Below are 23,980 nucleotides of genomic sequence, written 5' to 3'. Positions count from 1 at the left end.
GGAACGACGTGTTACGTGTCTTCAGGAAGATATATAACGCCAGACTCGTTCTGTCCGTTGTGCAACCTTGTTTTCTTATCTTACTCAAGCATCTATCAAAGTTTGCATAATGTTGTTTGTTCAGTAAGGTTTAAATCTGGAGAGCGCTGTAGTTAATTAGGTTTTGAATCTAATGGAGTATTCATTTAGTTACTTTTGTATGACTCCATGAAATTGAGTTAACCTGATGGTACAAACTATCATCACCGTTGAACTGGCATTCACAAGTCTGCAAAATTTCAATGAGATCTGCTTTATCTGCCGTGAGACTAGTATAAAATGTTATTGAGATGAGCAACGGAACACTTACCACCAGTTTCCTTGCACATATTTTTAATACGAAGCATTCATGGCCGTTTGTGTTCTCTCTCCGAAAATTTTTGTATTATTGTTATCAATTGAATAAAGCGTTTCTATGATATATATAAAAGTCCTTACTCGACCTTTATTCTCGCAACCACTTAAATGACGGAAAGATTCAAGTTTTGACATTTTTAAATTTGAAAATATCAGCTTTATAAAAATTACGAAGTTTAAAACTTTATACGGTCCTGTTCTCTGTGTTTATGTTTCCGGAAAATTTTATACTCGTTTTATGAAAATAAAAATAAAAATAATAATAATAATAATAATAATAATAATAATAATAATAATAATAATAATAATAATAATAATAATAATAATAATAAAAAAAAAAAAAAAAAAAAAAAACACCCAAAATGTTTGACTTTCTGGTGGCAAAAATTGAGCAAAATACTTAATTTCAAAAGATGAAATATTTGACGTCATTTTTAGTTTGCGTTGAAGGGCCGATTAACAAATATACTAGGATAATTTACGGTTTACCTTTTCCCCTTAAATTCCATTCGGTGATGTCTTTTGTGATTTACTAGCATCTTTAATTTTTAATTATGTTGCGTTTGGTACGTTGAAAAAATTTTCACACAAGTAATTTGCAAGTTTTCAAAATCTAAACATACGTTGTTAATATTCTCATGAATTTTTATTTTCGTTCATTATCTAATAATCTTAAAAAATAATTAAATTATAAATATTTATCTTTTTTAATTAATGCAAATAATGTTACGAGTTGGATGCGTGCCAATACCTGCGTGCCTGTCAATATTTTTCAGAATAGGAATTTTAGAAGATTCTGTAAATAATTGAAATTTTGTAAATTCTGTAAATAATTGAAATCATTTTGAAAACAAAAACACACACACTTACATTGGTCAATGTTTCTTAGAATATTCTACTCAAGAATACGCATTTCACAATCTCGTAAGATCAGAACCAATTTTCCAAATTGATATTTAGCTTTTAGTTACGTACACATGCAAACATTTCGCTTTTCAATTTGTGGACGGCCCCAAATATGGTCCCCTGATTTTAATACCAAATATCTCGGTCAGTTTGTTTTGGCTGGGAGTGACACTTTTTGTATTTTACTTTTTTATAATCAGTATAAAATTTGCTAAATATAAATATAGGCACAGGGAGAACCAGCAAAACATTACATTTCGCTATTTTTATAAAACTAATTTTTAAACTAAAAAATGCTAAAACATGAATATTTTCGTCATTTGAAACATTTTTATATTGGAAGCATTGGTTTACGACCAGTGCTCCCAGTACAAAAAGGTTGCCAAAATAAAGACAGGATAAGGACTTACGTGGACACGGTGAATACTCAATTTCCCTCACTAACAAGAATATAATTTTTTTTCGCAATTTGGCTGAGTCTGCTCACGAATGAAACTGAATACAATGAGTATGAAGTAATAAGTCGCTTTTTGTATAGAATTGAGATCAGTCACCAGTTTCCCTTAGAACATCCTCCATGAAGTGATCCCTCCCCTTATGCAGATATCTCTCGTGTGCCTGTCCATATTCAAATAACCAACCAGTTCAGTAGCAAATGGAATTCCATGTTGATTCCTCAGACGCTTGGTTTGTTTGATTATGGTAAAGCCGCAACGTTATATCTGCCTTAGGGGAGGCATGCCTTCGTAGAGGACTTTCAAATAAAAACTGGCTCGTATCCATGTTACACATGAGAAATACCACGAAAACACCCATGCAGCCAGGCCGTTTGCCTGACCCACTGGTCCAACTATCAGCATTCAGGTGACTTTACCGCTCAGCCGTTGGTGTGCAATTCTTCAGAGTAAACCGTCTCCCTAAACAGAGTGGTTTAATAAATTTCGAGCGAAATTCGAGCTGAACACAATAAGTGGATAGCAAGTAGTAAGCATTTATCAGGAAGAATTGCGAAAAGTATAGGCGTTTCAAACTGAAACTCCTGGAAAAATTTAAATACTTTTTACATCTTCTTCCCTTTACCCTTTTCTCATACTCTCTTAGTTCATCTGTAAGTTAAAATGAAACTTTACAAAAAAAAAAAAAAAAAAAAAAAAAAAAAAAAAAAGCTATAAAATGTTAAATACTTCCTCATAACCAAAGTGAGAAGTTTCCTTTCATTTTCTCTTGAAAAAAAAAAAATAGCCAGGAAAAAGGTAAACCTGCCTCGTGAAAGTTATGAAATAAAGTATTATCTCGACAGTGAGTGCCAGATCCTGTTTACGGAAAGAGATGACAAAAAGGAAAGATTTATCTTCCTATATTCTAGATGAGGGGCTAAAAAGAGTTAAAATTGGGGGAGAGAATAGTCCCGTCAAAAAAATGACAAATGACTGACGAGCAACAAGTGGGTTGAAAGGATTTGGATTGCAGAAAGTGATCGGAAGCGGAAAACATGGAAATGGAAGCTTCCCCTTTTCTTTTTTTTCCCATTTTCTTTTCTTATTTTTAAATAGGGAATTTCTCTTCTCTTTCGCACGTTAGGAATTTAACTCTTTTATTTGTGGATGGGAAGAACAGAAGAAAAAGATAACTGCATTTAAACTTAAATTAGTATAATACGCTTTTCTACTGACAAATATTAGTAAAATTTGAATCGTGGCGGTGAACAATTAGACTTCTCTCTCTTATCTTCCGACGTCAGAGAGGATATTCTATACTTTATGCTCGGCTGTAAAACATTTTTGATTTAAAAATTTTCTTTAAGCTTCGTTTCAAGCAATTTTCAAACCAAACATATGTTCTGACTATTATATTTAATATTTTGTTATAAAGTAAATGGTTGCTAAGCTGAAAACTAGGTTTAAAATAAATTAAATTAGTCAATAACGCAACTACAAATTATTATAAATAAAATTGTAAAATGATGAAACAGATAGATCAAATGCTTTTTGATGAAAAATGTATATTATCATGTTACACAAAAATCTCATTATGCTGTGCGTCAGTTCGCAAGCAGCGATAGTTCTGTGTAATCCGAGATAGCCCAAACGTAAAGCATAAGCCAAAGACAGCATTTGGTAAGATGAAGTGCGTTGGAAGGCTGTCGGGGTGTTGAAAGCTGGTGCAAGACAATCCGCTGTTCCAAGAAAGCTGAATGTGCATCGTGGTGTCATCTGTAGGTTGTGGAATTGTTACTAAAGGAACCGAAACCTCTGTAGAAGACGCGGTTCTGGACGCCGGATCATTACCATAACGGCAGACGACCGCTTCCTGTTGCTGTATGCAAGACTCTGTAGATCACTAACAGCATGGCAGCTGGCGTCGCATCTATCTGCTGCTCTAAGACGGCCCATATCCCGTGTAACGTAAGCCCTACAACCTGCGGTTTGTGTTCCTTTGTCCGCATCGCATGTCAGAGCGCGGTTGAATTGAGCCCTTGAACATCGCAGTTGGGCACCAGCTCAGTGCGGCTCAGTGCGTACTTTACGGATGAGTCTTGATACCTAGAAAGATTCGCAAACTGCAATGATATGGAGAGAACCAGGGACACATCTAGATTTTAAATCTATGTAGTTAGTACTAACTGTCTTAGCACTTTCATCATACGGCAACAAACAAAACTGAGATAATCTTATCCAATTATATATTTCAGTTCAAAGAAATAAAATAATAAACAGCTACTGAATAGAAAAATGTAACAGAAGAGTGAAAAACGAGTTAATTGAAAAGCTGAAAAAAATTTCACGATGTGACTGAAATATACGTCTCCCTAAAATGTGGTGCAAAGATTTCAGACCTAGAACAACGAAATAACATTTAATTTACTATTCGAGATTTCTGTTATACAGCTGCGAACAAAAAAGGCAACGACATTAGTATAACTCAATTAATAATTTGAAACTATACAATAGATCTATACATGGTTCTCGATTATAGCTCAATTAATAAATTACAAATTGATTCATTAAGTTAGATAGTTATTTAAAATAATTATGCCTTATCATCCTGCGTACTAATGCAAAAGGATAATTACATTGACCGGTAATAAAATCTTTCAGGGATTTACTGATTGAAGCAAATTTTTCAATGTAGTCTGACAGTTAACTGACTTTTAAATTTTTTTCATTTAATTTTGACATATTGGTATGCGGTAAAAAGTCAAATTACTTCCATTTTAGTAAACCAAACAGAAGAAACCGTAAAATAAATAACTAAGTCCACAAAATACATGAACATAAAAAAAGTCTCCCTTTTTTTTGCATACAGTTGTCTAATCAAAGCTAGGCAGGTCAAGAGTACTAGAAAAAAGTGATATGAAAATGGAGGAAAGGTGGCAAACAAACTATTGGAAAGAAAAAAATAATTTAAAAGGAAAATTAATTATTGAAAAAAAATCTTTAACGTTAATTATACACTAATTTACTTAGTATGATTCTCCACAAATATTTTATAAAGCTAGTGTCCTTTGTAACGTGCAGTGTGTTATAGAATAGAGATTTGTACGTAGATTCCAGCAAAGGAGCAAAAGATTTTACAAAAACGTTCTGTTAACAATGGATTATAAAGAGATGATATTATAAACAACATCAATAAATTAACAGCACTCGAATTAAAATGTGAATTATATTTTTATAAATTATGTAATTCCGAAAACATGTTTAAAGTTTTCATGCATGCTTTTAACTTTTGATTAAGCGAAAGAAGACTAGAAAAGCAAGGTCTGCTAATCGAGAAAGGAGTTCTTGATTCAAAACGTTTGAGGTTCTCTAGCGACGAATTTAAGAAGTTAGAACTCTTGTCTAAAATAAAGCAAAGTAGCTAAACAATATTTTAAATCGTTAAATTTACTTAATGCATAGCATTAAGTAAATTTAATGTTCCGTAATAGAAAGCTATTTAATATGAAAGTATTAAATTTAAAATAAAAGTTAAATTATTAACCATTAAAAGACACATTTAAGTTTTAAAACGCATTAAAGACGTATAAAAGTTTTCATATAACATGTAAACAGATGACCCCAAAAATTAGGTAAGTGAAAGTCAGTATGCAAACGTCTCGCTATCATTGAGAAATGTGCATGAAAATATAATAATCTGTATAATACTTTTAATTTATTTAGAATTATATTAGTTACCGCAAGCAATAAATGTTCTAATATAAAAATTACAGACAATGAAAATTATCTTAATGAATCAGTTTGTATAAGAAAGGTCTGCAGAACGTGACGCTACTGCACTTTCGCTTTTCCTTTCCCGGCACCCAATATATAAGATGGGAAAATACCCCCAAAATGAGCATTATCAGATGACTTTATTGTATGTTATTGGTTATCGTTATATAAAGCTACAGCAGTATGCCTAAAAATTTCTATAAACTAAACATCCCAAAAGGCTTTTCATTTCGATTGCCAACTTGAAGAAACTACTAGAAGAGGAATAGAACTTTCGGGGCTATAGAAAGAGTTTGAAAAGCAAGCACTTGGCCACGGGAGGATGCCGTAAGACAGGCTTTGCGTAACTTCCCTTCTCTCCTATTCACACAATTACAATTCAATGCCGAAGTTGTGAAAATCATTACATTGAAAACATCTAACTGCCTAATTTCTGTATCATCTGCTATTGGTTAATTTTAAATTACTGGTTTGTAGCGTCATTAGGATTTTTGATGCAGGAGACATGAAAAATGAGTAATGCCCTTGCCGTGACTCGAACTTGGACCTCTCGAATACGCGCCAAGTATGCTTCCCTTACACCACTAAGGCATGTTGGAAGGAGAGAGAAAATACCTTATATACTTCCCCTTTTTAAAGGGCGACTGGGGTTTAGCGGACCCAGTCGCCAAATTCTGGTGGTGACGAATTAACGTCCAGCATCTTTTTTTAGAAACAATGTTTAGAACACAATTTGAGCTTTGTGACATGGGGGTTATCCTGCTAAAAAATTCCATTTCCAGTTGAGAAGACAGACGCCATGTAAGGGTGCAAGTGATCCGCAGTTATGTTCAGATAGTCCGTAGTTTTCATGGTCCGTTCTACCACAAGTAAGGGTCCCACAATGCCGGTGAGAACGTCCCCTAAAGCATAACACCACTGCCACAAGCCTGTGTATGACTTGCTATCAGGGAGGGGGCAACAGTTCTCCTGGAAGACGGCGTGCCTTGACACGACCATCGATGTGATAAATGAGAAATCATGATTCATTTGACCAGATAGCTATCTTCAATTTATTCGTGGTTCAGTATCGATGTTCCTGGGTCTACTGCAGGCGTAACTGACAATGAAGCTTGGTCAACAGAGGAACACGAGTGGGACGTCTGCGTTACTGCGCAGTCCTATATCCAACAATGACCGCTGAACTGTGTGTTCTGAAACACTTGCACTTGGACCTGCACTGCATTGGGCTGTAAGCTGAGCCACCGTGTCAGATTTGTCCGTTAACATTGATGAAGCATGGATGTCCAATACTTTGAAATCTACTCTTGGTTTCACCGTCATTTATCCATTTTGATAAATACTAACAATCGCAGATCGTGAACAACCTACTAGTCGTGCAATTTCGAAGATATTCTCTGTGAGGCTTCAAGCCATTACAATCTGCCTTCTATTAAATTCGCTTGAATTAGCAGCCTTTCCCATCATTTGCAAAAGTAAGTGCCAGAATGATTCCTTACTTTCTCCAGCAGTAGTTAAATAAGATTCCCACTTAATTACGTGCTCTCCACTTCATCCAGACGAGTGCATTGAAAAATGTGAGGCTGGTGATAATGTTTTGGCTCGTCAGTGTATGCTCGGAGAAAGTAGCACGTCTTTAGGCACAAAGAATGGAAAGTCTGAAGCTTTGAGATTAAAAATTTTCTTATACCTGGTTCCAAGACTAGAATTCTAACTTCTTCAATTCACTACTGAACTTACTGCATGAATAGACTGCGCATCATTCCTTTCCTGTTAGCAGACCGTACTTTACCTTGCATACAGTTCTGTGTTGGAAATCTGTATACAGATTTTTATGTCTGTATGTAGCTTAAAACATATTATTAAAAAAATTTATTACAACAACTTTGAACAACTTAATTCTGGGAAAGACACGAAATAAAAATAGATCAAAGGATAATTTGTCTTCGTGGTTTAATTGGTAGCAAGTCCGACTGGTAATCGAAAGATCCAGAATTCAAATCTCATTAAGAATAGCCCAGATTTTTAATGTTGTCATGATTTGTCATCTTTCATCATGAATACCTATTTGCCCTAGTCGTCTTTTAAGTGAGGGAAAATATAAGTAATTCTCTCTTTCGTCACTTCCTGTCTTCATGGTGTATTTGTTGACACGTTCGGCCGGGAATTCTGGAAATCGAATCCTGATGAAAGTATCGTTTATTTTTGTCTTTCCTGTCTCGAAAAGCTTAATAGACTCTACAAAGTACTTCACAGAAAAAAAACGAAAACATGGATTTTTAACAGTGTCCAACTGTAACAATTAAACTCGCAGTTTATAAATTCAGTGAAGTCAATTTAATTTTCATACCTTGTCTTCTGGTGTTTACCCGTCGAAAACGTTTTTGGCTGACTATGTCAGAGAAATATTCTCCTTAGTAGAGATTATGCTTTTCAATTTCAATTTCAATAAGCTAAATATCAAAGTTCTTTACCGAAACAGCCAGTTAGATAACTTTTCGAAAAATGTTAGAGGTTTAATTAAATAAAGAATAAGCAGAAAGTTTTCACCAGGATATAAAATACGTGAATGAGAAACATGAAGGAAGGTCATATTTCCACATTCTGATAGATTTGTCTGCAGTCACCAGCGAGACTCTGTTTAATTGTAAAGCAACACCACAATGATGTTTCTACATTGAAAACATGTACTCTCTTCAACAGCCTTGTATGCTCATGTTATTTCACTATTGCTATAATTTCATTCTTAACTTCAATATGCATTTTATGTAATCCAGAAGTATACGAGGTGAACTGTGCATTTATATTGTCTACAATAGTATGTAATTACATTATATAGCACATACTCTCTCCACTTTATGTATTCATTACTCTGTTTAGCAGTAGAACAACACCTTAATAGTCTCTTTTCGATGAAAAATTATACCCTCTTCAAGAGCCTTGTTTGCTCACGTTATTATTATTATTATTTAATTTAAATTTTTTATTTTATTTGTTTGTTTATTTGTAGATACACATTGATGCTGTACGTACTGTCACCCCAGCCCTTGGCTGAGGCTTGACCGGAAGTTCCGATGAGTAGGTATAAATCCTGTATGGAGAACACCTTGGTCAGGAGCCTGCTCAGCGGCGAATAGTAGTAGTAGTCACCAGCGGGAAATCTTTGGTAAATATCTCGCACTAAAGAGCTCCATAAAATCAATTCTTATGAGCTAAATAACTCACTAATTTGATATAATCTTGAAATGTAATAAAATTTAACTGCCTAAATGGAATAAATTAAAAATTTAATTTTATAATGTGTGATATTTTATTTTGTTTTACACGTGGTAGGTGATTAAATCATCGATTTTATGTGTCCTTGAGTCGACTAACTGTGTATAAAAAGTTAAATTTATTTAAATTTATTTCTTTATTGAATTATTTTAACAGTACATTAAAAGTTAATAAATAGTTACAAATGTTAGCTTTAAAAATGCTAATGTATAATATATAATTGTACAATATCAGTATTCTTATTTCAAGCCATAATAGGTGGCTATTCAGTATTTCTAAAACTAAAACAGAGAAGACAAAACTATTGCTAGCTTTGGAATCGGCGTTATAAAAAAAACCATGCTACTGTAAAAGCCCGAAATCTGGCAAATCCTAGGCTTTACGGGTAAAACCTGGCATTTACCAGACTTCAGGCTTTTGCAATAACATCGCCACGGAAATTGCGTGCGCAAGTGTATTCAAAGTCGATTTAAATCTCTCGTTTTGAGTTTTTACCGAAAAGCATTGGCAACGCCTAGGATTTACCGCAAAGATTTGGTAAAAGCCCGAAATGGAATCATATTAAAGCATACTTCGGACTTTTACGAAGCCACTTTGCTAAATGCTAAGTTTTATAGGTGTATATTTATTAATTTGTATATTAATTAATTTATGGTACCATAAAAAAGAGGAAAAAATACTCTATCGTTAATACGACTTAAAACTAAGTAATTTTATTGAATCACATAGATCATTATTTCAAAATATACTGACATATTATTAATTTCAAACTCTCATAAAATATGAACGATCATAGAGACTCATATCTAATCTGCATTGGTTAAATTTTTTATATTCAATTATTTAAAAGTAAACTGAATAACAAACTTATCAATAAACGGATCTTTTATTTCGGAAAACTTTACGTATGTGATAATATTCCTGCCGTAGGGCGCAGAAGACAGCCTGACTTGATAGAAATCAAATACCGGCGTAATATCTGAATTGCTTTATGAGCGAAGCGGTTTCCTATGAGCTCCACCATTTGTAGGCGGTTCAGCATCTTGAAAAAGAGGGAAGAAAGACACATACAAAAATAAAATAAAATAAAAATGAAATAAGTAAAAAAATAAAAACCTGGCAGCTGGCTGCTGCACAAGTCACTGTTGCTCCTCATGCACTTGGCGCAAGCCCAAGGCCTGTGACCCCCCTCTCCGCTTTCTCTTCCTTAGTATGTCGGGTTTTATTTCTCTTTCTCTCTTTTTCTTCTTTTTTTAACCTTCGGAGGATGGAGATGGAAGAGAGATCCCAGCTGCTCCGCATCCTGCTCCCGGGCCTCCTAGAATCACCTGGGGCGCGTGCGTTGCACACTGCCAAGTTAAGAGTTCACGTATATGCTACGAAACTTTTTTAAAAGTCAGAAAAGGGCGTTTGTATTGCTGTGCGGTAACTTCATGAATTTTTTAAAGAGAACTTTTCGGATGAATCAGCAAAAGCAACAAACGTTCACATACACATGCAATATTTCTCTTCCTACTTAAAAAAATGTGACCTTCATGATCAAGATTAGTTTCTTTTCTTTAAAACCCCAAACAAAAAAAAAAAGTAAAGCGCTTAAATAATTAATTTAAAAAAAGAAACGAAAACTTACTTAAGAGAATATTAATTTATTTAAATAAATAAATGCAGGTTGTAAAATAACATAAATGTATCATCATCATACATACCAGTGATTTAATACTGTCGATGCTCGTTTTAATGACCGTTCATTAAAGCGATAGTTCTTTTACAACGACTGGTACAAAAAGTACACATCTGATGAAAGTATATTAAGCCCATTTTTGTTACGACGTGCTTTTTTTTTAAGGCGACGTTATAACCAGCGTCAATTATATTAAGCCATAAGCTGGACTTTTACGTTAATAATCCGTTACAGAATTTTGCAAAATCGTTCTAGGATTAAAATCAATCAAAAACGTTGAAAATGTTTTTGCGTTATTAATTTTTGAAGGAAATATCAGTGTCCCTTAAAAATTCATATCATCGTCAAGGGGATAATTACGTAATTTTGGTTTGTGCTTTACTCCACATCTACTGATGGAAGGCTAGCAGCGATGAAGTCGCAGAATACTATTAGCTGTATGTTAAGAGCGAATCCTGCAGCAAAACAGGCTGACAGGCTATTTATATTTTCAAGGTTTTAATCATGCGTAACGTAACCAAGTGTTAACTTTCCTTATAAAACGCTACTGAAAAGCACTTGTCCTTAGGCCCCCAAGTATTATGATATAATTAATTATTCATCTGCAGATGCCTTTATCTATGACATCATCTTTTTTAAAGTACATACTTGTACAAAGCAAGTAATTAATAAGAAAAGTACGTACAAAATGCTATTCAAATTCAAAAAAGCTTAATTAATTGCATTATTTACAGATTTTTTCACGCAAAGGAAATATAAAAAATACTGATTTTAATTGATAACAACTACTTTATCGTCGATAACTGGAAAATTAAAGGGAAAATAACCTCTTAAATAAGAATAATAATACCTTCTCTTAATAGTAACAATACCTTCTCTCTCTCTTACCCTCTTAATCTTATGTTTTTCAATCATTTTAAAGAGCCTACGTGAGGATTTGATTACCTATAATTGCATTACGAATAATTACACTTAAAGAATATTTTTCATGCAATCGCAAATTTAGGATTGCATTCAGAAACGTTGTATAGAAAAATGGTATAATAAAGCAGTGGAGAATTAAACATGTTTACTACAGAATAATATTGACCCTTTATCCGACAGAAAAATGCAGCTATTTTAAAAACAAAGTGTAGAGGTACACAATATAAACATGAAATAACAATTACGCAAATCAATGGTGAGTCATAAAAGCAAAAACTCGTATTTCTAAAACCATTATTATCGAGTACTTGGTGATTTACAAGGAATGAGTACAAAAAATTCTCACTAAATGCAATGATAATCTAAAATGCTATGTTTCACAGCAATTTGAAAAATTGTAACAATAGTGCTAACATCTGATATCATTTTATTATTTGTGTGAGAAAAAAAGTGTAATTTCATGCGCCTTTTTAGGATATGGACTGTTATAGATGATCTTCCATTTTGCAGATTATGCTATATATTTTAGCCGGATCAGCGGAAAACACTCCTCGGCATTTCCGGAAATTACTCCCCGAAAGAGCATTTTGAGAGGTTAACAGCTCGGCCATGTGTACTATCTCATTTTTTAGCTTCCGCCTCCAACAAAAATCAAATTATGTCGATGGCGTCTGTTTATTCCTGTCTGAGCAGGAAGAAACACGTGCAAGAGAGTCACAAGACGCTTGAAATCAAGCAATACTAGCGATAAAAGCATTTATATTTTTAGAAATTGTAAAATAAAAAAACTGTCATTTTATTAACAACAAGATTTCAATTACAATTTTGGTAATTCTCTGAGGAGAGCAAGATTGTATGATTTTCTGCGTTCGAGACTAAACCTACAGTAAAGAATACCATTTGCAAAGGGCAGATGCTCTCAGTGGAAAAGATAAAACTATCAATATTAAGTCAACCAAGAACAAATGTAAAATAATAATGAATTTAAGATATAATTCATATTCTGGAATTATCATAATCACTTAAGGTTTTTAATATCTATAGGCTTATAGTAAGGAGGAATAATTTATAATGGTTGCTGAAAAATGAATAACTAAAAGTGTGCTGCAATATTTACTTAAGAAATCAGGTGAAAATCCGACTTAAAAAACAAGATGTCTATTTCTTTATTTTCTGACATGACAGAGTAAGTAATCTTCCAGAAGCGTTTCGCTTAATCTTGATTTCATTGTTATGGTCAAATTTAGACTATGATTCAAACTAAAATGCTCTTCACCGGGCTAAAATTCAAGGACATTTTAAAATCCCGACACATACATATCACTAATTGTGGCACTTCCCCATGTGTACTCTATGGTGAAATTGATGGCACATCCAGCTAAGAAATGGAAGATCCATGGTTTGCATCCCGGAGGAAGAATAATTGACTTTCCACGTTTCTCGGCTCCAAAACGAAAGAGTGAGAGAGAGAAAAATACATGTCCGTATAACAATTATTGAAACTGTATTATTTAAACAATTATTGAAACAATTACAATTATTGAAACTACAATCAAAATTACAATTATTGAAACTATTTATCAATTGTCTGTATACAATTGAGTCTGTATACAATTATTGAAACTAATTTTAAACTTTCAGAGGAATATTCAATAGCTTAAATATAGTTTAATTAACAAATCCTCTAATTTATCAAAATAACTCGAATTACATAATCACATTTTCCCTCCTTCTAAATAACATCAAATTTGAAGGAACAAATCGGTATTACATAAAAGAAATCTAGTACATGTGATCAACTGAAAATATAATGCTACTTATCTTTCGCGGAAACAAAAAATGGAAAAGGTAGATTTAGATTACATGTAACAGATTTTTGCAGTTTTCCAAAATCTTTAAACTGAAATCACTAAACAAAGAAAGTCAGCTTTGTTGGATATCCAAACATCAAGTTTATGCTTTGAAATGTAAGTGATCCTGGCCAGTCAAGTTACCACATTTATAGTCGATAGGTGAAAGGAAATACTAAAACCAATTTAGACATGTTCAAAACCAGCTTGCAGGTAAAAAAAAAAAAGCTTATAACTAGTAAAAGTTCGTGGGAAAGGTAGCGGAAAACACATTACTAGAATGCAAGTTCAGTTTTGAAATTTAGGAACAACTAAATATTTTCAAAAAGCCCGCGTGGAGCAGTGCCACCGCAAGTCCGGGGTTCGATCTCCGGGCTATGCAAGGTTGGTGCAGCCTTTCAACCCTTGAGTGGGTCGATAAAATGAGTAACAAGTTTGCTTGGGGACAAAACACCGACGGTCCTGCGACAAGCTGACCACCTATCTAGGGCATATGCTCCTGCACCCCGGGGCCCATGGTCAGGAAAGCAGATATCGGGGCACTGCAGAACAGGGATCTCTAGGGCTGCTGTGCCACTGAGTTTAGTTAATATGCAGAATCAGCCATATTATATCTGAAAGACTCCTAATTAAAAATGATTTATATTTAAAGAAAAAAGTAAAAGCTCCAAGTCTACGCAAATCGACTTTAGGAAATTGATTTCTAAAAGAAGAAGGCTATGCTCTGTTTTTAATCTCGAAAATTCTAATACAAATAAACAGACTTCTCTCCAATAACACGACGCAAAACTGCTATTCATTTGATTTTTTTCTAATTACTGTTGAGCTACGCAGTCACGTACGCTAGGCAAAACAACAAGATTTTGAGGTTAAGTATCTTTAATAAAACCTCAACATCTAAAAGTCAGACGAGCTTCCTAAAGCAATTTCAATTCATTTAACGTTGCCTGTCCAGTACAATATCACGCTGCTAGTTGTTATAACTATTTTATGCAATTTGTAAGTGCTAGGCAGAAGAATTATTACACCAAAGAAAAATAATGTACCAAGATCTTTACTCTGCATTTATATAGTATACTCTGCATTTGATATGCAATTGGATTTTTCTTAAAAGGGTAAATAATTAACTGTCCAGTAAGTTACTGCATACCCGCTACAATCCCGTTTTCAAATAAAACAGAGATAACTTGGCCTATATCTTTAGAAATAAATAAATAAGCAAGTAAGAGCAACAATAAATCTCCTAACTATGTGAGGTTTGTAAAGCGATGTCTAACCTTTCAGGGATTTTTTTATTTAATGGGTTATATAAGTATAATATTGCAGAGAGCAATAAAGGATGTTTTTGTAAAGTGCCTATTACGTTCTTCTGGGAGAAGATAGACTAGTGTCACGATGGTTCGGTTCAGCAGTGGCGTGTTGCCAAAAGGCACATTCTTCCCCCCCCTTACCTCGATGGGTGTTTTTCTTATCTGCTCTAAGGGCTCCTATCAATGTCATCATCGACGGTCGCAAAGCGTGCCAAAAAACTGATTGCTTCGCTGAGAGAAATTTTCGCTAGCGTTGGCTAAATTTCAGTTGACATGGCGTACGTTGGTATGAAAAAATAGTCATAAAATTCAAGGATAAAAAAGACTGCGAAACCCAACAGGCATGATGCCGACAAGTTAACAGTTAATGTAGAAAGCAATTTTTAGCGTTATTTTTCATTCATGGGAATTCTACGTAGGTTTGTTAGTTCCCGAAGGGAATACTTTCAAGTTTTCCTCACGGGTTAAGTTATGATGGCAGGAAGACACAATCTTGAAAAACTAGTATCACTTCTGAATGCTCAGAATAATTTAATATTTCGTCTTTGGGATACCCTAAGAAAATTTTCTGAAAATGTTAATGATACCTTTTTAGAAAGTATGTGTGGTTTTAAGTCGTTACTCGCGAACGTGCGTTTACAGTGCTGAAATGGTAAGAGCATAATTATAAAACGTCAGCAGTTGCTGATTACACCTCGGATGAGGTAAAGCTTCACGAAGGTAAACCGTGCTTACCTTAGTTGAGAATAATAACAGTGGTAAATCTGAAAAAACTTGAATTGAGTCATTTTTTTTTTTTTTTAGGAGACGTGAAAAATATGCAGTGCCTTCGCCGGGACTCGAACCCTGCGCCTCTCAAATACGCGTCGAGTATGCTTCCAGTTTCGCCACGAAGGCTTGCCGAAAGGAGGGAAAAATACCTTATATACTCCCCTTTTTAAAGGGTTCCTGGGAATCAGGGGACCCGATCGCCAAATCCCGGTCGCGACGAATTATCGTCTACCACCTTTCAATTCGGGGGCCGCTTGTAAAGTCATTACGTTTATTCTGATGCTGTAGATGTGAAAAATGTGCAATGCTCTCTCCGTGACTCGAACACGCGTCAAGCATGTATCCAATTATACCACGAAGGCATGCGGAAAGGAGAGAGAAAATACATTATAAACTTAATAATAATAATTTTAATTTTTAATTTCATTTTACGGAATTCTGCTTCAAATAACTGAATTATATATTCCGGATAAGACTTATATACAAGTATTTTTTCTCAAATATTTTTACTAAACAGAATTGTGTTTGACAGTTTTCCCAAAACTAGCATTTTGTTCCCGTTAAATTATCATGAATCGCAAAAGGAACCTGAGACATACGGTTTTTTAAAAAAGGTAGCCATTTCTCATGTAAATGAGTGTATTAGTGCTCGTAGAAATTATTCTCAGGGGAATTTATGTGTTGTTCACCCGCTGAATTAATTTCGCATAAATACATTACTCCAGAGTAAATTAATTTTGGCAGATTAATTCTCATTAATTTAATAAAGTACTTAATACATTAAACTAAATTACTGATAAAGGTGACATCTGACAGTTACTTTTTTTAAGGCCTTTTTCTTAAATTAAATAAATACTTGATCAAGTTTACAGCATTACTTATACATGATGCTGGAAATTCTGAACAACATACTTCACTCTCAAAATATTTTTGCTACTAATTCTACTGCATGATAAAATTTAAACATGACACAAGGAAACCTTACACATTCCTTTATGAATAAGATCATTCACGTTATTACTAGATATTGCTTTTAAAAGTTTAAATTTTGCACCTAAGCAAAGTACGTATAACTATAATAATTACAAATCCTTCCAAAAAAACTAAACGGAATCTATTATTCTCATTAGGTGAATAAAAGTGGTAAAATCTTTGCAAATCAAAATGTTATTAACACAGGCTACGATATCAGTTAATCTCGTGAATTGTTGTCGTTTGATTCAGATAGATAGCACTTGAAAGCCAAAACCCTAGGCTACTACAATATGTTTATTGTTTGATTGAAGCATTTAAGTAAGTTTAAGAAAGAAAACTATTTTAAATATTTAAATTCTTCTGAAATAATAATCTCTGATCTTGTAAACAATACCCTCTGACTTAGAGAAAGAGGGATTTTTAAAAACCCGTAATGATATTTTGAAAACTTTGTAAATTATTTGAAAATTAAAAAGATGAATATCAGTCTCAAATGATTTAAAACTTGTGCTATAATATTATAAGTTTAATAATATGTAATTAAAAAAAAAGAGACTATGCTTTACATAACCTCACATAGTTAAGAGATTTATTGTTGCTCTTACTTGCTTATTTATTTATTTCTAAAGATATAGGCCAAGTTATCTCTGTTTTATTTGAAAACGGGATTGTAGCGGGTATGCAGTAACTTACTGGACAGTTAATTATTTACCCTTTTAAGAAAAATCCAATTGCATATCAAATGCAGAGTATACTATATAAATGCAGAGTAAAGATCTTGGTACATTATTTTTCTTTGGTGTAATAATTCTTCTGCCTAGCACTTACAAATTGCATAAAATAGTTATAACAAATAGCAGCGTGATATTGTACTGGACAGGCAACGTGAATACAAAGTATTCACTTTACAGCTGACGTTATTGAACGGATTAAACTCAAGCCTGTCTCATAAAAAAACTTAAATTGGACAAAATTATGCAAAACATTCATTCTTACTGATGTTAATTTTACAAATGTTCACTTCGAGAAACTCTGACACGGGTTCATTTTCCAAGGAAACAATTAAAAATGAATTTAAAAAATACATGATTTTCATTGACCTGTACATAAAATAAAAAGGTTTTGCATACCATGAAATATTTCTTGAGATACTCTTTAATTAACGAAAATCTAACATTTATTAAAATGAATACCGAAACTCACCAAAAAAGAAACAGAAAGACTTATCTTATGTTTTGACAGGAAACAAAGGTAATGTGTTCAAAGTGTCACGGAGAACCACAGACCGTTTCCTGTGGTGATCTCCATCAAAACTGAGGCGGAGGTGCATGGTTAGCGCGGTGGGATGGTACTTGTATGACCAATGGTGAAATTCTGGTGTTTCTGTCCACATCTACCTGTACCTGGTATAGCAGCTGCTATTGTTGTCATATGCGGATACTTTAGATTTCTGCATGTTTCTGTAAATCAAATTTACTTAATTTAAATCACTTCGTGCTTCCATTATTAGTATATTTGTGAAATAAATATGATTTTGATAATTGCTTTTCTTCATGATTTAGCAATTTTTAATGGCCAGCAGTGTACAAGAAGAAGGTTTGGTTTGGTTTATGTGATTACGGCGAAATCTATCTGCTTGCGTAAGAAGAAGGAAAAAGCAGCAAGTTTTGCTTTAATAAAGCAACGCTTTTTGAAAATAACTAATTTGAAATAAATTCAAGAGTTACCTAAAATTATGACAGAATGCTTATTTTAAAGAGTATCTTGAGTTAAAAAGCATTCGGATCTACGCGCAGTTGCATAACTATTTAATACACATCTATACAATATAAGCCTATCGGCACAAACAAATACGTATGTATATATAAACATTTTATCAATTTTTTTAATTTGTCAAAATTATAATTTTTTAAAAAATCTCAAAATTTCAAAATTATTTACTCATTTGCAAAATCTATCACGGTAAAATATGGAGTACATTATGCGTATGAGTATAAACTTCACCTAGTATATTCTGTTGTAAGTACAATGAACATTTTTCCCTCTTTTGCAGATAGAATAAGTACAATAGCATTCAAGTTATTCAGAGTAACTGGGCTACAACCAAGCTAGACCATATTTTCCTTTTTACCACGATACATCTTCCAAAAAAAATAAAAATAATAATAATCAAATTAAAAATTTTTGTACGAGAAATCAGTTTTCCTTTTCCCCTTTTCTTTCTTTTAATTCTGTCTTTATGTTATAAGGTATTTTCTCTCTCATTCCAGCATGCGTCTCAACTAAAAAAGGTGGTGGACAATAATTCGTCACCACCCTTTCAAAGCAACAGAAATAAATAGATTTTCCTGTCTATATAAATACCTATCTAGAAATGAAGAAACTAATTCTTTTTGATTACGTTTAATCTTTTCAGTAACACAAATTATTCCATTACAGAAATTCTAGTATTCGTACTTTAAATCTGATACAAGATATGATAAAAATATAGGCCTCCTGATCTCCCAGCACACACATCCATTACCTAACAATTATCCATGCAGGGCTCCCTTTATGACACGTAACCTCCTTCAGCCTCATGTTTTTCATTTAGTAGGTGCAGTGTGCATTGTATTCATAGTCTTGCCGCCCAACCGGTATAGTGGTTAACGTCGCTGACTACGGTGCCCGAGAGCCCGGTTTCGAATCCCGTAAATGAATAGTGCCTGTGCAGCATGGGGGCACTCTAAATATGCGACGAGCCGAAAGTCCTCCCGATACGTTGTGGTGGCAGGGCAAGAGGAGTGGGAGACCGTCGGACACATTCCCTCCTGGGGCGCTGTCCGTCAAAATTGGGGGCGGAACTGAGATGAGTCGCATTTAACACCTGTAAGGTGCTCAAGGCTATTGCCAACGACAGGCATAATCTTGTGCTCCTTGCCACGAGGCATTTCATGGCCTTGGGCTGTGACTTATAAGTCAGACAAGTGGAGCATCAGTCCACAGCTCATATTCCTAAACTAAGAGCTTCGATTGCAGGCGACCAATATTTTACCAAAATTACCTATATTATGGTAAAAGATTCATAGCCTAAAAATCCATAGTTAAGACATGGTACTTTTGTTCAAATTTACACAATCTTTAAGTTATTTTAAATTATCATACGCTTTGCTCAACGTGCTTCTCTATTAATGCTAATGGTGAAACAGAAACTTTAGTTCACCGCTCTTATTGGATTAGATTGGATTATTCAGTTATGGCAAAGCACACGAGGGCTATCTGCCTAAAGGGAGGGATGCCTTCGTGGAGGACTTTCTAAGGGAAACTGGCTCGTATACACGTTACACATGGGGAAAACCACGAAAACGCCCATGCAGCCAGTCCGTTCGCGGGATTCGAACCTCGGACCGAACTACCAGTGTTCAGCGTCTTTACCGCTCGGCCGCTGGTGGGCTGTTAACCGCTCTTAGCCCACATGAAACCAAGATTCCATGTAATACAAGCGATGTAAAGATTCAACAATACAAATTTAATTACGCAGTGAAGAATAAAATTTTACCAAATAAGTGAATAATGAACTTGATTGGCTGTTTAAATCGTATTTTTATTTCATAAATATTACACCTGACCTTCACAGTTTATTAGCATTAATATTGTACGAAATTGTATAGTAACAAATAATATGATCTGTTTTGAGGCCATCCTCATACATGGTAGGCAGACGAGAAAAGTTCAAGAAACTGACTCATTAAAGTTCTAGAATAGAAACCATGTGGGTTGCAGTTTGCTCAGATACAGTTGCGCAAAACTGTATCATGTTTCTTTTCAAGCAATTATTGACTTTAATTCTCGTTTTCAGCTACCCACTATTAGTTATTTCTGATATTAAAATGAATCTGGATATAAAAAAGCCAATTTGTTCGGCTAAGAGAAATCTTTAACAACAAAATATGCAATTATTCAAATAACTAAAACAGCGCATTAAATGGGAAAAAGTAGGATGTTTCAACTTTTTGTACTTAGAATGAAACGAAGTATCATATTGAATACTATTTTAATCATTTATTGGGTAATGCTGTGAATATGAGCAACGCTATATTAAATTAAACTAATTAATGCTATGGTATTGTTACAAAATAATTAATGCCAATGAATGTTGTCGTGAGCGAAACTCTCAAAATATTCTTATCACTAGATGTTATTTCCTTACACACCTGACGGCAACAGTGCTCCGACATAAAATGTGAAATCAATTCCGACAAAATAAAATTACATTCTGGATTTTTTGAACATTTAATACAATTCTATTTACAGTCCTACTTATAAATTAGGCGCACCTACATCACATTAAATCTCTAATTATATGCAAGTCGAGAATAAGCCTGGCGTGAATTTCCTAAACTTGAAAGCTTTTGAAAACTCCAGTATCGCAAATCTTATTTTGTAAATGCAGCAAATTGAAAAACTCCCAAACATACGCAGCAAATTTCATTTCGTGCGTCCCCGACCAGAACTCCATTTAATAACGCAATGTTAAAAATTAAACTTAACTTTAGAACGAGATACTCTCAAACATATAAAAGCTTTTAAATGCTCGCGTTAAAATTCTGTAACAATGTTTACCAATGCCGTTGTTGCTAGGCTTACTCTCGCATATATGTGAGAGACACAACGAATGTCTTTAGATATTTCGCGAAAGTTGCAGGGAGCGAAATTTCATCTTTCTCGCTGTTCTTTAAATCTGATAATTCTTTTCCGCAGTTTCCTTAATTAAATATACAGATTAATCTAATATATTAGAGAGTATATGCTGCAAACGCCGTCCAATCAGAATATACAAACCACCAACCTAATATTATGCAAGCCGTCTTATCGTCGCCAAAAGAAGTCTCAGCCAGTAAGCGGTTTAACAAGATGTTGGTAGATATCCTTGGACGTTTCTTATCATGACTTGCATGCGAGTCCTTTAGTTTTAGTAAATTAAACGAGTGAGGTGATAAAATTAGTAAGAGTTTCTTCAATTCAAGTTAATAATTTTCATTTGGATATACAGACAACAAAATTAACAGTTTTACCAATAAAAAGGATGTCCTTTCTCCTCTCCAGATACAGTACACTAATAATGAAATTTCACTCAAATCTCGATTCATCCGAAAACAGTACATTCAGAAGCTTTCCAATTCGCATGCTCCATTTAACTGTGCTTCTCAGGTTTTGATGCTTAAAGCGACCAGAGTGTACAGTCCTTTTATATGTAGCCTTCGCGGAAAAGTAATCGCAGATATTGACCTTCAGACTGCTGTTGTAACTATTGCTCTTAGAACTAATGCGGTCACGTTTCGACTGGCGCGTACCTAATAAACCCATATATTATACTTATCATCAGAGGATGCGGTAAGCCTTGGACAATAGGGAATAGATCTCCGGATAACCGATCCGTTCATCTGAAGTTATTTCCAAAAGCAAAAATATTGAGTGGTCAGTATCAAGATAAAAAGCAACAACTTTAATGAACTTCAAGCTGGTCGATACTACGTCAACGTTAAGAATTATCTGTTCGTCTTCTCTGAGGCATAGCTAATCTAGATCTAATTAATCGTCTTTCAAATATGTTACAGAAACCCGAATAGTCTTTCAAAAATGTTCTACCAGCAGTTAATTTCATCTACTCAAAGACTTCAATTAAGATGTCCTCTTCAACAATATCTAATTTACATATTTGCGCAGAGTAAATCTTCAACAGTCACACCATGTGATATTTGTCTGCTCCTTTCCATAACTATAGGTAGTTTCACTCAAACTAAATCATATGTTCCGAAGCTCAGAACATGCATCGTATGCTTAACTCTTGGAAAGCAGAAAGCAGTGCATGGTAAGGATTTAATCAGTTAGTGTCTAAAGTTTTACTTTCCTTTACTCTTTGTTTCATCTCAGCTTTCTCCAGGTAAGATGCAAATTAAAGAAAATTTTTGAAGAATTTTTATTTCATTTTTTAAGAACACTCAACGAGCATCGAAATTTAGATTGAGAGAAATGACTAAGACATTTAACCATACAAATTAATATTTTCAGCCGCTCAACTGGTATAGTGGTTAGCGTCGCTGACTGCCGTGCCGAAAGGCCTGGGTTCGAATCCCGAAGAAGACATGGATGTTTGTAAATGCATAATGTCGGTGTGGCATGGCGGCACTCTAAATATGCAACGAGCCGAAAGTCCTCTCGTGTGGTTTGGTGGAAGGGGAGAAGGTGAGAGACCCTCGGAACCGTCTCCTCGGGGTGCTCTCCATCAAAATTGGGGGCGGAACTGAGCTAAATCGCACTGTCACCTGAATGCTACTCAAGGCTGTTGCCAAAGGCAGGCGTAACCTAGCGCTCCTTGCCACGAGGAATTTCGTGGGCTCGAGCTGACTACAAGTAAGCATACGCAACAACACAACAACAATATTTTCTTAGATTTACACAGAACAGACGTGGTTTAAACTTCGTAGTTGATAGTCGAGATACAAACTGAAAAAAGGTGACTCTTGTGATAAATTTTCTGCCAAAATACTGACTGAGAGTGGACAGAATAGCTTAAGTTAACATTAGAAGCTACCGTGCCTGCGTGCGATTAAATTTGTTTAAGTGGTTGAGAAATCTGAGATCGTGAAAATGCTTAGCGAAAAGAAGTCATCTTTTTAACAGTCTCTATATTTAGTTAATAAACCCTAAGTGCTAATATTGACCTTTATAATGTAACATTCGCTCTGCAAGTTGCATCGTACCCTTAATGATGTACTTCATGTTTTGAAACCGGTCAAAACCACTGAAATAAAAAAAATATTTTGGTATGAGCTCCTCTAGGTGCGAATTACAGTGTAAGAGAAAAATTGTCAACTATTGAAAAATCTCACCAATAGTCGATAGATCTCAGGATAAAGCATTTAAGTAAAGAGTAGGCTTTTACAATGTCAGACACAGTATCCCTCCAGAAATCGAGGAATAGACGAAACATGCTGTAATAATCTTTGTTTAGAAGAGACTTCTTTTTCGGATCTCTTCTTGTAGAGACATTAGGTAATTTTTGAAAGCAGGAGAGATTAAAAATTGGCAACACCTTCGTCGGGGCTCGAAACACAGGACTCTCGAATACGTGCCGAGCGTGCTGACCACTACAGCACAAAGGCATACAAGGAAAGCAGGGGAAATACCTTATATTCTGAAAGGTGGAAAGCGAGAATAACTTATCTTTGTTTTGGGGTCGCTTTTACCAAGGCGTTTTAACAAAACAGATCCGTCGAAATCAAGTAAGTCTTTTGATTTTATTCGAACTGAGCTGAAACAAAACACTGGCGGTGAAACTATCAGTCTGGTGTTATCTTTATAGATATAGCAGGCTTAGCATATGCGTTCCAACTGATCGTTGAATATTTAGGTAGAACAGATGGGATTAAAGTAGCTTAACTGGACGTCGAAGGTTTATTTAATTTTTGATAGCATGTATTTTTCAGCCTTTCTAGTTAAGAGCGAAGTCCATGTAATACAGCCATCTTTAGCATCTTTAATTTTCCTAACACTATTGACCAATTAGAAACTAAATTAAAGAAATTTTAATACAAATAAATAAAGTATGCCCTGCTTAAAGCGAATTCAACATACACGACTGAGTGAAATGATAATGTTTTCCCCTGCTTTATATGCAAGTACTTAATTCTTTAACTT

The 23,980-nt window shown here is 34.4% G+C and overlaps 1 protein-coding gene across 6 annotated transcripts in view; it reads right to left on the bottom strand.

Annotated features, from left to right (window-relative positions):
- LOC118205332 (myocyte-specific enhancer factor 2C-like) overlaps positions 1 to 23,980 on the bottom strand; it is a 523,715-nt gene that overhangs the window by 228,617 nt on the left and 271,118 nt on the right. Inside the window, exon 1 of one of the 6 annotated variants that reach the window (XM_085807877.1) lies at positions 9,906 to 10,039. The exons of the other annotated variants lie outside the window; for them this stretch is intronic. The gene's annotated coding sequence lies outside the window, so the exon portion shown is untranslated. Of the gene's footprint in view, positions 1 to 9,905; positions 10,040 to 23,980 lie in introns of those variants that run through there. 6 annotated transcript variants of the gene reach the window in all.

Source organism: Stegodyphus dumicola, chromosome X1 (assembly GCF_044657685.1).
Source record: "Stegodyphus dumicola isolate Sdum_Otavi_A_Nest chromosome X1, ASM4465768v1".
In the NCBI taxonomy this organism is placed as follows: domain Eukaryota; kingdom Metazoa; phylum Arthropoda; class Arachnida; order Araneae; family Eresidae; genus Stegodyphus; species Stegodyphus dumicola.
Note: the sequence above shows the minus strand (reverse complement) of the source record. Positions and strands in the feature narration are given on the sequence as shown.